The sequence below is a fragment of the Anser brachyrhynchus genome (genome assembly GCF_964034855.1).
Source record: "Anser brachyrhynchus genome assembly, chromosome: 6".
NCBI lineage: Eukaryota > Metazoa > Chordata > Aves > Anseriformes > Anatidae > Anser > Anser brachyrhynchus.
In genome coordinates, this window is record NC_137700.1 from 22,079,315 (window position 1) to 22,092,148 (window position 12,834).

The 12,834-nt window shown below is 40.8% G+C and overlaps 1 protein-coding gene across 28 annotated transcripts in view; it reads left to right on the forward strand.

The window, feature by feature from the left end:
• The window catches only part of PCDH15 (protocadherin related 15), a 539,977-nt gene that overhangs the window by 160,290 nt on the left and 366,853 nt on the right, over positions 1–12,834 (forward strand). The gene's annotated exons all lie outside the window — the stretch shown is intronic.

Consider the following 12,834-nt stretch of genomic DNA (forward strand, 5'->3'; position numbering starts at 1 on the left):
ACAAAAGACCACCTGTGGCATGGAGGAGGTGGGTTCTTGTGGGTGAGTGGGGATGCAAGCAAGTCAGCTTCTGCTTTTCCAACAATTCTCAGGAAAGACTTGTCCAATGTCTTCTCCATTAACTTGTCTTCTCACTCCCGTTGTGTTAATGTTCCATCACCAAACCTGAGCAGATGTGAGGAGTTAAAATATCGGCGGCAGGTGTCTCACGTGTTACTTGCAGGTAATGAATTGGTTGCCCAATAGCAAGGCCAGGGTATTAAACTTCCCTAGTCTGGCTATTTGTGCCCTTTATGTCTATTTGTGTGTTTTCAGCCATTTTTCCTGTTTAGATTGCACACTGACCTATGGCAGAATAGCTCACCACAGATTGCTCCCCAGGAGGAACATCTGACATAAACCTTCCCACTGAAAACAGATTTCCAAGCAGGTTTCAGCTCTTTTTCCCCTCTTCCTCTTAGCTTGGAAAAGTGCCACCTATGGCAGTCTTTCCGTTTCTAGCGTTCTCATGTGACCTTTTTTTTTTTCAGCGTTGAGGCAAAAATTAGGGATCTTGACTCAATTCTCGTTAGTGCAGAGATCAGTTTGAACAACCCTGTTGCTCTTGGGTTAATTAAAATCTGGGAACTCTTTTAAAGTGATGTGGAGAGCTTAGATGAGCCCTGCATTGCACCCCTCCAAACGTGAGTGCTTGTGGAGGTTAAAATGCCGTATTGAGAGTGATTAAAACATAAAATTAAATTGCATATCATAATTTTAGTTCCCAGTTTAGATTAATTAAAAGGTAAATTGCCTATAACACCTTCTACTTTTGATACTTCATTGCCTTCCTGTATGATCAGCTGAAATTGCCAAGCTTAAGCTCTTTCAGCTGAACACAGTTGTACATGAACAATGAGAATTAAATAGTGAAGTTTAGGTACTGGTCGATTAGAATTACAAGAAATACAGGTTAAGATAAATAGCCTCTGTTTCTCACTAGCATGAGAGTTATTTTAAAATCTTCTTGAGTAAGAATGAAGCATCTTGTATGAAGAACTTGAAGGAACTCTGACTAAAGCAATAGAATTATATGGGGAAAACTGCCTTGGAAATGCTTGTTCTTGGTCTTTGAGAACCAGAGTTCCCAAATTGCTGTCATACTTGGTTGTCTGCCTTACTGCCTAAGCATTTTTGTAGATGCTGGGAGGACTTGAAAACGCACATTGACAGGTTCTGCGGCACGTGCTGACAACACGTGTTTTCATGGGGAGTTGTACATGTGCAAAAAGTAGTGCACAGGTGGCCAGAAGTACACTGAATGTGTTCTGCTGACAGCTGCAGACTTGTGTATTATTATTACTTACTTTGGGCCTTATTCTATCTTAGTAAAAGCTTGGGGTAAAACACTAGCAGATCAAGTGTTTCATGTCAGGTTGCTCTGACAAGGCTGGGCTTTATGGATCATGGGGCCAGTTTGCAGTGGTTCGGTCCATACAGAGAGGAAGCTGCCCCTTTTGACTCATTTCAGAATCCCTAATTTTAAGATAATTTATTTCTTTACTAAAGTTTTTCTCTCACATCATGCTTTTCTTCCTCCTTACAATATAATGGTGCCAGGCTGTTCTCCAGATACATCCTGTGTGCTTAAAATCCTCTGAGGAACAAAATGCAAGATATTTTTCCTCAAATGTTAAACTGTCCTTGAAGCCTGGGGCTTATCTGCAGATGCCTTGCTCTCTGAGTAGAAATGGAAGGAGTTTTTCTTGATTTCTGCTCTGTCTTTCAGCAAATTTTAGTTTTCTGTTAGGAAATGGAAGTGTCCTACTTTGAGGTGGAAGAGTACCAGAACTGGAGGAGGTTAGTCCTGAAAAGCATTTGAGGATCAATTCAATAAGCTTCTTAAGTTGTGCAAATACTGGTTTTGAGTTTGCTCACAGAAGTGCTAGAATTCTTAATTTCTGTTATCTTTTACTATCCCTAGGGGATGAATTACTTTCACGTTGCAGAATTATGGTGAAACAAATTTTTAGGAACCCTGATTTATGCAGACTTCAGGCTGTCAGGAAGGGGGATCCAAACCATTGGAAACCACTGGATTGTGGAAACACTGATTCTGTTTCTTCTGCATGGGTGTTTGCGTGTGATGGCAGTTAAATGGTTTCCCAAAAATACTTGGGATGCCTGCGCTTTCAAAGCGAGCAGATGCCCGTCCCTCTCAGCTGGCTGTTGATCTGGCCAGCAGCAAATAGGTAATTAATGAAGCAGCTACTAATGCAGTAATGCAGTGCTCTTCCAGAGCTGTAATCAAGGAGAAGAATCTTTCTTCCAGTGCTTTGCTCATCCATAAGAATGAAATCATCTTTGTTATTAAATATTATTCGATTATGCCAGATGATTAATTTAGTAACTAACGATATCAATCACATTGTTTTCCTGGTTGTTATCTATTGAATTAAAGGCCTGGTTCTAACAAACAGCTATGCTGCTGCTTACTGACGTAGCAGACGTTTCATTTACCAGTGTTATAAATGACCTTCTGGTGCTACTTTGGGAAGTGTGGTGGCCTGACAGTAATTGAGCAATAATTGGTATACAAAGGCAGGAAATATTCCCAGTTGCTAACTATTCTGTTAGAAAACAATTTCATTTATGCTATGATATTTCATCAGCTCTGGCCATTTCCATTTTGTGCCATAAGTTCATGCAGCAGAATTTTAGACTTGCTTTATGAAATGCACTTCTTCAGCTTTGCTAAATGTTGATTTTAGAAGTACCTTTTTTCACCACCAGTGTATGTAAATACACTTCTTTGCCTCCTGAGACCATTACTCTCTCATCTGACCTTTGGCATGGCTTTTGTATTCATAGTCTTTTGTTAAAGCAACTTAGTTCTGAAGGTAAAAGAGGCTGGCTGCTTTGGTTTTGTGTACTGCTTCTTAAGGGCAAGTGTTGTTGTTATTATTTTTTCTTTTAAAGTCAGTCCCAGAGAAGAATAATGGTGGTGATGCAGCTTCAGAGTGGTTGTAAAGGTGTTTACTAATTGCCTGCCTTCAGGCTGGCATATGTATAAGGTATAACCAGGAGCTGCTTTTGCAGACCATGCACAGACCTGACATTGCATTTCTTCTTTTTCTGCTTTCTGCCCATCTTCTCTTAAGGTTTTATTCTATGACAGCCAGTCTCGATGGATTTGCGCGCAGCCCTGACCACACGCTTCCTGTAAGCTGAGTGTCCAGGGGGCCCTCCCTGCTCTTATTGAGGAACATGGGCGCTGTGGCTGCTCCTCTGCTGAGTTGGTGTTGGTATTTACTGAATAACAAACATCCTGACAGTCTTTCCCTGTTACAAGGTGACTTACAGATCTTGTTCCTTTCTACAGAAATCCCTTTTTCTGTCTCTACATTCCTGTATTGAATGTGCAAGCCTGATACTGAAATTTTAACTAAACACCCATTTGAAACTATTAGACTAAGACACTTGTATTTTTTTTCCCCTTCCCTCTGCATTTTCATTGCTATTAATGACTTTTCTTAGTGGGTAGGGAAAATAAGAGTGTTTTGTCCCATCTCTGTAAGCCAGGGTTCTGTCAGTGCTACTTGAAGATCGGAGTAAATCAAGACTGACTTTTCAGGGAGGGGGTTAGGAAGGTGAGTTAATGGGAGTGGTGAAGGGGTGCAGGCAGGAGAAATGAGCTGGTGTTTGAGCGGAGATGGGTCAGGGAGCAGACACAGAAGTAATAACTGACTCTTGACTTGAGGTAAGGTCACACATATGATCGCAGAAAAGCTACCACAAGCCAAAAATGCAGGTGCTTTTTCCAGTAGCTAGGTAGAGATCTTCAATATTTGTTACAGTCCTTTTTTTCCCTGCTTATGGTGTGATACATCAGTATAGTGGTAAAGACTGTACAGTTGATATAATTAAACTGTGAACGTTCAGCTGAGAGCAAACAACTCATGGAAATCATATCGCCCCCCCCCCCCGGTCCCAAGGCACAGCGTGGTCACAGAAGTGGAAGGTAAGAGACTAGTTTTGGTTGTGACCTGCAGCTGCCTCCCCAGTTCACATAATGACTGTAACGTGCCTTTTCCCCAGTGCTTAAGCAGGGATGGCGATGTATCATCAGGTTCTCTTCCTGAATGTTCAGTTTTTATGGAAAGAAAAGGTTGTCGGTTTCTCTGCTGAAACACAGGAGGCAGAAAAACATTTTCTTCATTGCTCCTTGGAATTAGGCCCCTATGTTTCCCCATTGTTAAGATTTCCTGAAATCCAGGCCAAATTCAGCAGAGATCTAATTTCAGACATACAAATAATTTCTCTGCGAAGAATAAATAAGGAGGCTGGGACTCGGCATGAAGGAGGAATTGCAGGAGGAGGATGTGATGGAGGTGTGTAATCATGGGTGAAAGGGGAAGGGGAGCTCAGGGAGATGGCTCCCATCTCACTCAGTGCATGCACTGAGACTTGACATGAAAGTTTTTGGGTTTTTTATGTTTATTTTGCCTTCCTAATCTATTATTGATCTTTTTCTTTGGAGATAAAGCAGCCATGCTTGATCGTGCCAAAGACTTGTATAGACTGATACACTTCTGACTTTGTAGACAGGAGGAAAAAAAAATGGTAGGTACTTCAGTTCTTTAAAGATGGTTTCATTGTTGTTAAAGTTTACATAGCAGTATGAAAATTTGTTCTCATATGAATGTAAGAAAGTGAGTATTGCTGCTTACCTTACAGTGTAATTGGTAGTGGTGTCAGCTAGTTCAGAAAGTGATACTTTGGTTGTACAGCGTGACTTCGATAAGGATTTTGTTCTTGAAACAGGAACGAAACAACTGAATGCCGTCAAGGCCTTTTCTTGTTTTGACTGACAACGTAATCAGTTTTAGCGACGCAGATTGCTCAAAGAAAAAGGTGGAGAACTGAAATGTGATGCTGCTACTGAACTAGACAGAGACTGACTCTTTTCATGGAATGTGCTGTGCTGCTTTTAAAGGCCACAGCCGATCAGTGTGTCAGTTCTGTGTCTCATCCACAAATGGCAATTCCCCCTGTAGAAGTATTCTGATGCCCTCCAGCGCTGCGTGGAGCTGCGCTGGAGCATCCTCATCAGTAAGTTTATTCATTGGGCTGCAAGGGTCTTGAGATTCCTGGATTTTTGAGAAGCTTGCTGTAGGCTCATCGCTTCTTCCTGGGTGGAGTTTGTTTTGATCCAAGTCTTTGGTTTGTGACATTGCCTAAGAAAGCGGAATTGCGGAGTTAATATCAAAATGTCTTAAAGTAGAAATGCATGGATATACTGTTAACATGAAGACCATAAGTGAAATAAATCCCTTACTGTCACTGAAATAGAATGCTTTTCCATGAAGCACATTTCTTCTCCAAAAATCTTGATTCTTGGATTGTACTTGCGCATTTGTCAGCTCTCTCAATGCAATGTTATCTTTTGAAACCTTCTCTTAGGAAGGACTGCATCTTGCCTTTGTGGCTTAAACTTAATTCCCTTGTGTTTGAGGCCAGGATTGCTTATAGCAGTGCACTGGCATATGTATTTTCTGTGTTTGCAGAAGGCTCTTGTGTATGTTCCACCTGTAATGCCTTTTAAGATGTAGCCATTTTCTACAGCAAACAAAACCAGACAGCTCCTTTCCAGCAATATAAAGTGTTTCCAGTGGAATAATAGAGTGAAAGTGTATTTCATCACAAAATTTGATTTCACAAATTTTTGCAAAGAATACTAAATTTATTTGTTTTTGTTGTTTTATTTTCTCTTCTCAAACAGTTGTTCTTTTTTAATTTTGAAGTGGAAGAAGTATAGCATACTGAAGTGCTCTTCACACTTAGGTATTTTTATTATAATTTATATGCATTAAAACAGTAAAAGTATGAGCAATATTCTCTTTGTTTGATACCATTTAGCTAGGCAAAGAATGAAGCAGTAAAAGGAAAGATGATAAGAGGGACTTCATTTTAATAATGAGGGCAGTAAGTTTTCTCCAGTGCAAACTATTTTGAATACTGGATGAGCCTGACTTTCTTCTCATGTATCATCTCATGAAGCCATTGCCTCTTCAGTTTGTAATCCTTGAACCATTCGTAGGTAAGGATTTGCTGTATTAAATAACTGTGTGCCTTCTGTGTTGCGTTTTTCAGTGGAAACGGGGGAAAGGATGCTTGTTATAACCATGTTTTATGCCTCTTTTATTCAAGCCTCTCAACACTCTGCCTGAGGCCCCTGTTGACTCCGTGTTGGTTTGGTTTCTACAGAGCAGTGACTTAGCAGAGGTTCACGCTGCTGCGGCTTACTTTGCATAGCTGGTGAACCTTTCGTGCTTTCGCTTGCAGCTTGCCATTGCCTTTCATGCATCACAAATCAGTATCATAAGAAAGTTCTGGCCACAGATAGTGGATGGAAAACTCAAGAGGGACTGTATCACTCGCTGGATATTGGACAAGTGCAGTGTAGTGGTGGACATAGGTGCTGTGTGAAAGAGCTTCTGTAGCCTTTGAGATATACCGGCTGTCTACATGACAACACTGGTGGCTTTTATTGAGCTTATATCAAATGAGATAATGATACGATATCTTGAGAATAAACTTAATTCCTTTTCTTTAAAACCATGTTTACAGAATGGCAGTGAAGACTGGCAGGCAGGTGGTGAAGTGGTGTGCTGTAAGGAGGTGCTCAACACAAGCTGGTACCCAGCAGGTCAGGCATGGGGAGTGTGCCACGTCCAGCAGCACGGAAAGCTTTGTTTGTGTTCCTTTCAAGGTACATGCCACCTCTCCCCTTCCTCCACGATTTGGGGTATCCAAAATCTGGGTGGCATGTCTGTTACAAGATACCTGCTCTTCCAAATAACCTTTAAAAACCAAAAAACCAGAACACAACAAACAAACAAAAAAAGCAACTCAGGAATTAGATATTTTGAGAGTTCACTTGGTAAATAGCGAAGTACAGGAATTTTTGATCAAGTCTGAGCTGTGCTTACTGTTTGTTCCAGTCTCTTCTGACCTCAGTGAACTTAGGCAAGATAAGTATCTGTAGTAATACTTGTAGGATTGTGTTTTGGGGCATGTTGAAATGAGGATACAAACATAAGTAATGTAAAAAATTCCAGAAATAAAGCCAACAAAACAATTTTGTTTAATTATAAACTTCTGTAATGTAAGAGGCTCTTACCTGTAACTGGAAATTTGTAGTAACCGTTTGATGCTAAAATACATATTTTTCCTCACTTCTTTTGAAGTCAGACTTGAGTTTGAGTCGTCTTGCAGTGATCCCACCTTTTTAATGTGTGCTTTACAGTTCATTTTTTTGATATGGTTCTGTTTGTTAATGGGGTACCAGATTTGATATTTGATACAAAAGTTATGGTCAGCTTGGATATTTGATTAAAGATCATACAAAACTTCCATGTTTAGTAAGTGTACCTGATGTTTTCTCACAAACCAGAACTGCTCTCTAAGTTTGTGTTTTGAGATGCTTAGATTTGGTTTCTAGAAAGTTTACTCCAGGTGAGTGAAAGTGTAAAATGGTTTCTGAACAACATTCTTCTAGTTGCACAAGTGGTGGAAATCATGAGTATGGAGGTGCGTGTGAAGTCTTTTTGCATATTGAAAAGGGAGCAAGTTACTGGGGGAGAGATCGTAATGATCCAGTTCATAAAGACTGTGCTCATGGGAATAATTTCATTAAATACTCCAGCAGGTCAGTAAATCCTTCAGCTGCCTGTTTCAGTGCAGTTATATAGTTTTATGTACTTCTGGGAGGAATCCAACTCCTGGTTTTTTGCCTCCTCCTTGCAACTTGACATTTTGCTAAATAAATTTATTGTGCGGCAGAGCCTGCAGACAATGACTTCCAAAGCATTAAAGATCTGATCTATTTGGAGAAGACGTTTTCTATTTATACCCTAAATATTCTGTCAATGGATCATTTGGTTGGAGTGTAGTTTGTCGCCTTTAATCTCTCACAAATGTACTCCAGTGACAAGCCCAGGTTCCTGAGCTTGTCTGAACTGCTCTGTCCTTTGCCTTAAAATGGTTTTCTGTGCTCTGTTTTCTTTTTACCTAACTATGGAGTGACCTTACTTGCACCCATCTGATTAGTACAGAGGCAGATCTCTCTAATGTTTGGTAACTGGGTTGGTAGCAGAGGCAGTCTGTGCTAGTCATCCCCACGGGAGAAAAACAGTCTTTTAAAAAAGACCCATTTCTATGAAATGCAGCGTGAGGGAAGAGAAAGCACTGGGAGAGATGAATATTAATTATTACAGTTCAAAGAGGTTGAACCAGGACTTGTTTTTATAGTGACAAATGGGAAGTTAGGATGTGATAAGCTCAGCAAATAGTGTTGGGAAACTTTTGTGCTCTTTAACCGCTGCTGGTATTTTAAGTATGTTAGTTCTCAAAGTTTTGTGTCTGTACCCTGTAAATGTTCTTCTTGTAGTTCAAAGTTATGGCTGTTTGTTTATTATGGCTTCAGTTTCACAGCAAAGTAGTGTATTTAGTAAAAAGTTACGGAATTAAGTGCCACCGTATACCCACCATATACACATCTTTGTTAGGATCATATTTCATTTTCTGATACCTAGCTGCATCACTTTTTCTTTTGTACTTTTTCTTTTCCTTGCTAAAAGAAATACATTGAGTGTTGTTCACTTCTCACTGCCAGCATGTTAGGAGCTCTTCAGCTGCTTTTGGGTGCTCATTCTCCATCTCATCCATACATGGGCGGCATTTGGAACCTCACTTTATGGAAAGCAGACTGGGGAGACTATGCCAGGGTGGACGAACCACCATCAAAGGCTATGCAAAATGGGACAGGCAGCTACTTGTTGCTGTGGACAGGCATGTTAGAAAAAATGGGTTTTAATTTAGGTAATACTAAGGGTGTAAATTTGATCCAGTTGGTAGAACCATTTCAGGTATGTTTGTGAAATAGTGCATGCCCAAGGGGAATGGGGAGAGCAAGAAATGGGGTTTGCAATCATCACGTCTTGCTGGAGATGAGATGTAGGGGAGAAGAGGAATGTGTCGTTCTCATCTGTGAACGATTTGCAGGTAAAGCACTGGGTGTTTTTAAGATAGGCATGTTTACATCTGGTATCTGCCTGCCTCATGGGTCAGGATGAATGGGCATATTTAAAGTGTTTGAATGTTGTGGGATTACAGCCCTGGGGAGGAGGATGAAACGGAGATGAAGCTCTTCTGATCCTGTGCCAAGGAGCCAGTGGGGGTACTTGCTGCCTTAAAACAGACCACAACATGGGCTGTTTTGGTAAAAGATGCCACTGCATGTGTGATATGTTTCTGTTCTACTTGCGAGGGAGAAACTACAAAAACTCACAAGTAGTTTCAGCCTCACTAAGGGCTGTTTCCACTGGAAGTGACAGTTCTGCATGGTGGCTTTCTTGCAAGTATATTAAAACGCAGGGCTTTCAGGCACTCCTGCTGAGTTACTATTGCAGGTATTTTAAACAAAAACACATCCCCTTTTCTCCTCCCTGGACTGGAGAGGCTTTCGGGTGAGAACAGTGGAAGTTTCTCTGGAGTGTTGTTTGTAGTTCCTCAGCTGAGGCCACTTCTGAATTTGAAGTGATCGAAATCCTGATTTTTTTTTTATTTTTTTTTAAAGAAAACAAACAAGGTGTCTCCCCAAATATAATGCTTACTCTTTGAGTGCAGACTCCTGCCTGCTGTTCCTCCCCATGCCCATAAGAATTTATAATTGTTTGAGTTGAAAAGAGAATTATGGAGCAACCACTAAGAAGTACAGTAGTCAACTGCTGTATTCATTAGGAACAAGAAATGACCCGAAATTATGTAACTCATTAAACTTCTAATTTGGATCAATGCTGGTAAAATCTCACCAGAGTACTTCTGAAAACCTTTTGTTCAAATAGTGGTTAATTTATTGCCAATATTTTTCATACGGGCAAGTCTGTTCTTCAGCAGGCTGTGAGGAATACTTCTCTTTGGGGGGAACCAGGATGAAAGAGACAAATTTAAGTGTATTTAGGGGGGTTGTTGTTTACCACCTCTGTATAATAGCAAGAGACAAGGATGTCTTGTGATTAAGAGTTTGCTTCATACTAAAATGTAGTAAAAGTTGAATAATCTTCCAGGCGGGGAAGAACCTTTCCCCGTGGGAGGTTATTTAAAAAGTTTATGCTGAAGGACATGAAACACAAATGATAGGATTTTTGGAAGATGCTGCAAGAGGATGGTAGCTCAGGAAATCAACGTACACTGCATAAAGTGTCAGTCCCCTGAAGCTTTCCTGGTGGGACATCTGGTGAACTACGTTTTGCAATCTGCCTGTCTGATGTGCTTGCAGATACACATGGTATTTCCAACGGCACATTAAGTAATAATTAAAAATGTGTAATTTTTTGAGTTTCTGCTCTGTGCATATTTTCTAAGGAAGACATGATTAAAGCAATCTTGGTTAAATGGTGCGTGTGTGTGTGTGTATATATATATATATATATATATATAAAGCTGAGGAGAAACTCAAAAAGTTTTTGAAGACAATTTTGAGGTCTTCAGGACCATAGAAGGCTCTCTATGAAGATGTCCCAAGAGACTAACTTCAATGAAAGGGTAATATGTTATGGATTGGTGACTGAGATGTTCAGCTTCAAAGTGACTGGTAGCCACCTACATGGGCTGTATATGTAAGTGTGTGCAAGGTGTTTTAGGCTAAACCTGCTTATCAGTGGCTCCTTTTGAATAGTTCCTGCCTTCTGATCCAGGTAGGTTCCCCACATAGCTGACCTGTGAGGTGGTTAGGTAAAGCTGGGTCTTTGTAACCTTTTCTCAGTGTTAAGTTCAAATCATTGATGGTCATGGTCTTCTGTTTCATTTCCCCTTCCTCTTTCAAGGGGGAGATGCGAAAGGAGGAGTCCTGCTGTATAGTGGCACAGTAATTGAACAACATCCATTCCATTACAGTGTTGAAGCTATTTCTTTAAAGATCTGTCATCTAAGCAAGTTTAAAGCCATGTGGTTCCTTTGAGATGCAGTTTAAGAGAGAGCACTGATAATTTAATCTTCAAAAATGGGGTAAGGCTGTACAGCAGGATATATGTCATATGATGTTTTTTGCTTAGTTGTGCCAGCTAAGGTTGATTGTATCCTCGGGACAATTTGCAGTGCTTCTGTCATGGATCCTATTTTGTGTAATTTCTCGACGGTTTCTGCTGGTACTGCGTACATATAGGTTTTGCCTTTCATTTGATGGCTTGCCTCTAAGACAAAACTCCTCATCATTCTAATGGTATTTTGTCTAGGAGGGGGTGCTTCCAATTTTCTCTCTTAGGGAGAAATACCTCCTGTCACAGTTGTGCAAGCTAGGAGCTAGCTTCAGGGAGAGGTTGATGTCATTGCAGTAATGTCTCTGGTTTTGGACAAAACATGTTGCTTCCTAATCAAATGAGCACTGGCAATAAAGCAAAAATCTCCGTCTTACAGGAAGGCAGTCTGGGTCTTGGGCAACTGGTGCTGTGGCTAATGTGTGTAGCCTTCGAGAAGGGCCTTTGAGATTAATTTCACATTTATTCTTTGAGTGTTGCGAAGAGCTAGACTGGGTGCTGGAAAAAAAAAGGGGGGGGGGGAGGGGGAAATCCACTCAGGAGAACAGGAGAAGACAAAAATGTCCTTTTTCTTTCTCCATACCTATTTTGGAGAGAAAATGATGTGGTTGCTGTGGAGTCGGAGCTTCCTACAGTGCTGCTGCCTGGGACCTGGTGTCTCTGTAATTTCTCATTTCCCTGTGCTAATGGCATTGTGCAAGTTCAGGGGTTTCAAGCAGAAGCAGCTGTACTTGCAGAATCGTGACATAAGCCCTAATTTCAGCACCTCAAGGTACTGCATTTCTGTCGTCAGTATGGTTGGCGAAACATGTAATTTGCCAATGGGAAACAGCTTAAAATTGAACCGTTCATTTCAAAGAAAAAATAGTCTTGTTGCTTATAGTGTTGCCTTTGCTTGTTGAAAAACAATAAGTATGGATTATTTCTTTTAACTTACTCTGCTTTATTTCTGTTAGTGGACTTTACCTCTTCCTTTCCTAGGCTAGAAACCCATTTCTCCTCCACCTTTGCAGCACTGTGCAACAGTAACAGAATAAAAACCAGTAATTGGTGTTTTTTTCTTCCTTTCAATTAGGTCATATAATTTCATTAAATAATTTTCTGGAACAAAAGCTGTGTTTTGAGGCTGTGTTACTTGGAAAGAACATGTGAGAGAGAGAGGGGCATCAGAGAGCCCCTCTGGGAGGTGCTACCACCTGTAGTCACGTCACCAACTATAGCTGGTCTGAACCAGAGCACTGCTAAAAATGCTGGTTTTAAGCCCAAGTCTCCCAAACGTGTCTACCCTCTTGTCAGGCATGATTCTTTCTCTCTTCTCGGCTGTGTGCTGAGGGCCTAAGTGGTAAGAGTAAAGCAAAAGAACCAAGGTGAGGAAAATTCCTTACTGCTGGCAGTTTGGCTTGGAACAAGCGCAGGGAAGTGGCAGGAAACTCACGGGTTTCTGTGCTTTACTAAATTGATAAAACACAGCTGGAAAAAAGAAGTCAGCCATGAATTTGCAACAGAAGCCATTAATCCATTGCATTCATCTGGTATTCATCTGGCTGTTACTGCATGTTGAAGAGGAATTGAAAAGCACCCCTGAACTAAGCTATATGGCACTGCACAGTTTTTTCTTGGGGCTCCTACAGGTGCTTCCCACAAGCCCTGAGCATACAAAATCATTGCCTTAATGTGCATAGTTTAAAATGATATTGTTTGTAAAGGGAACTTAGCTGGCAGTGGAATCAGTTGTTATCCCTGCCACGACTTCCTG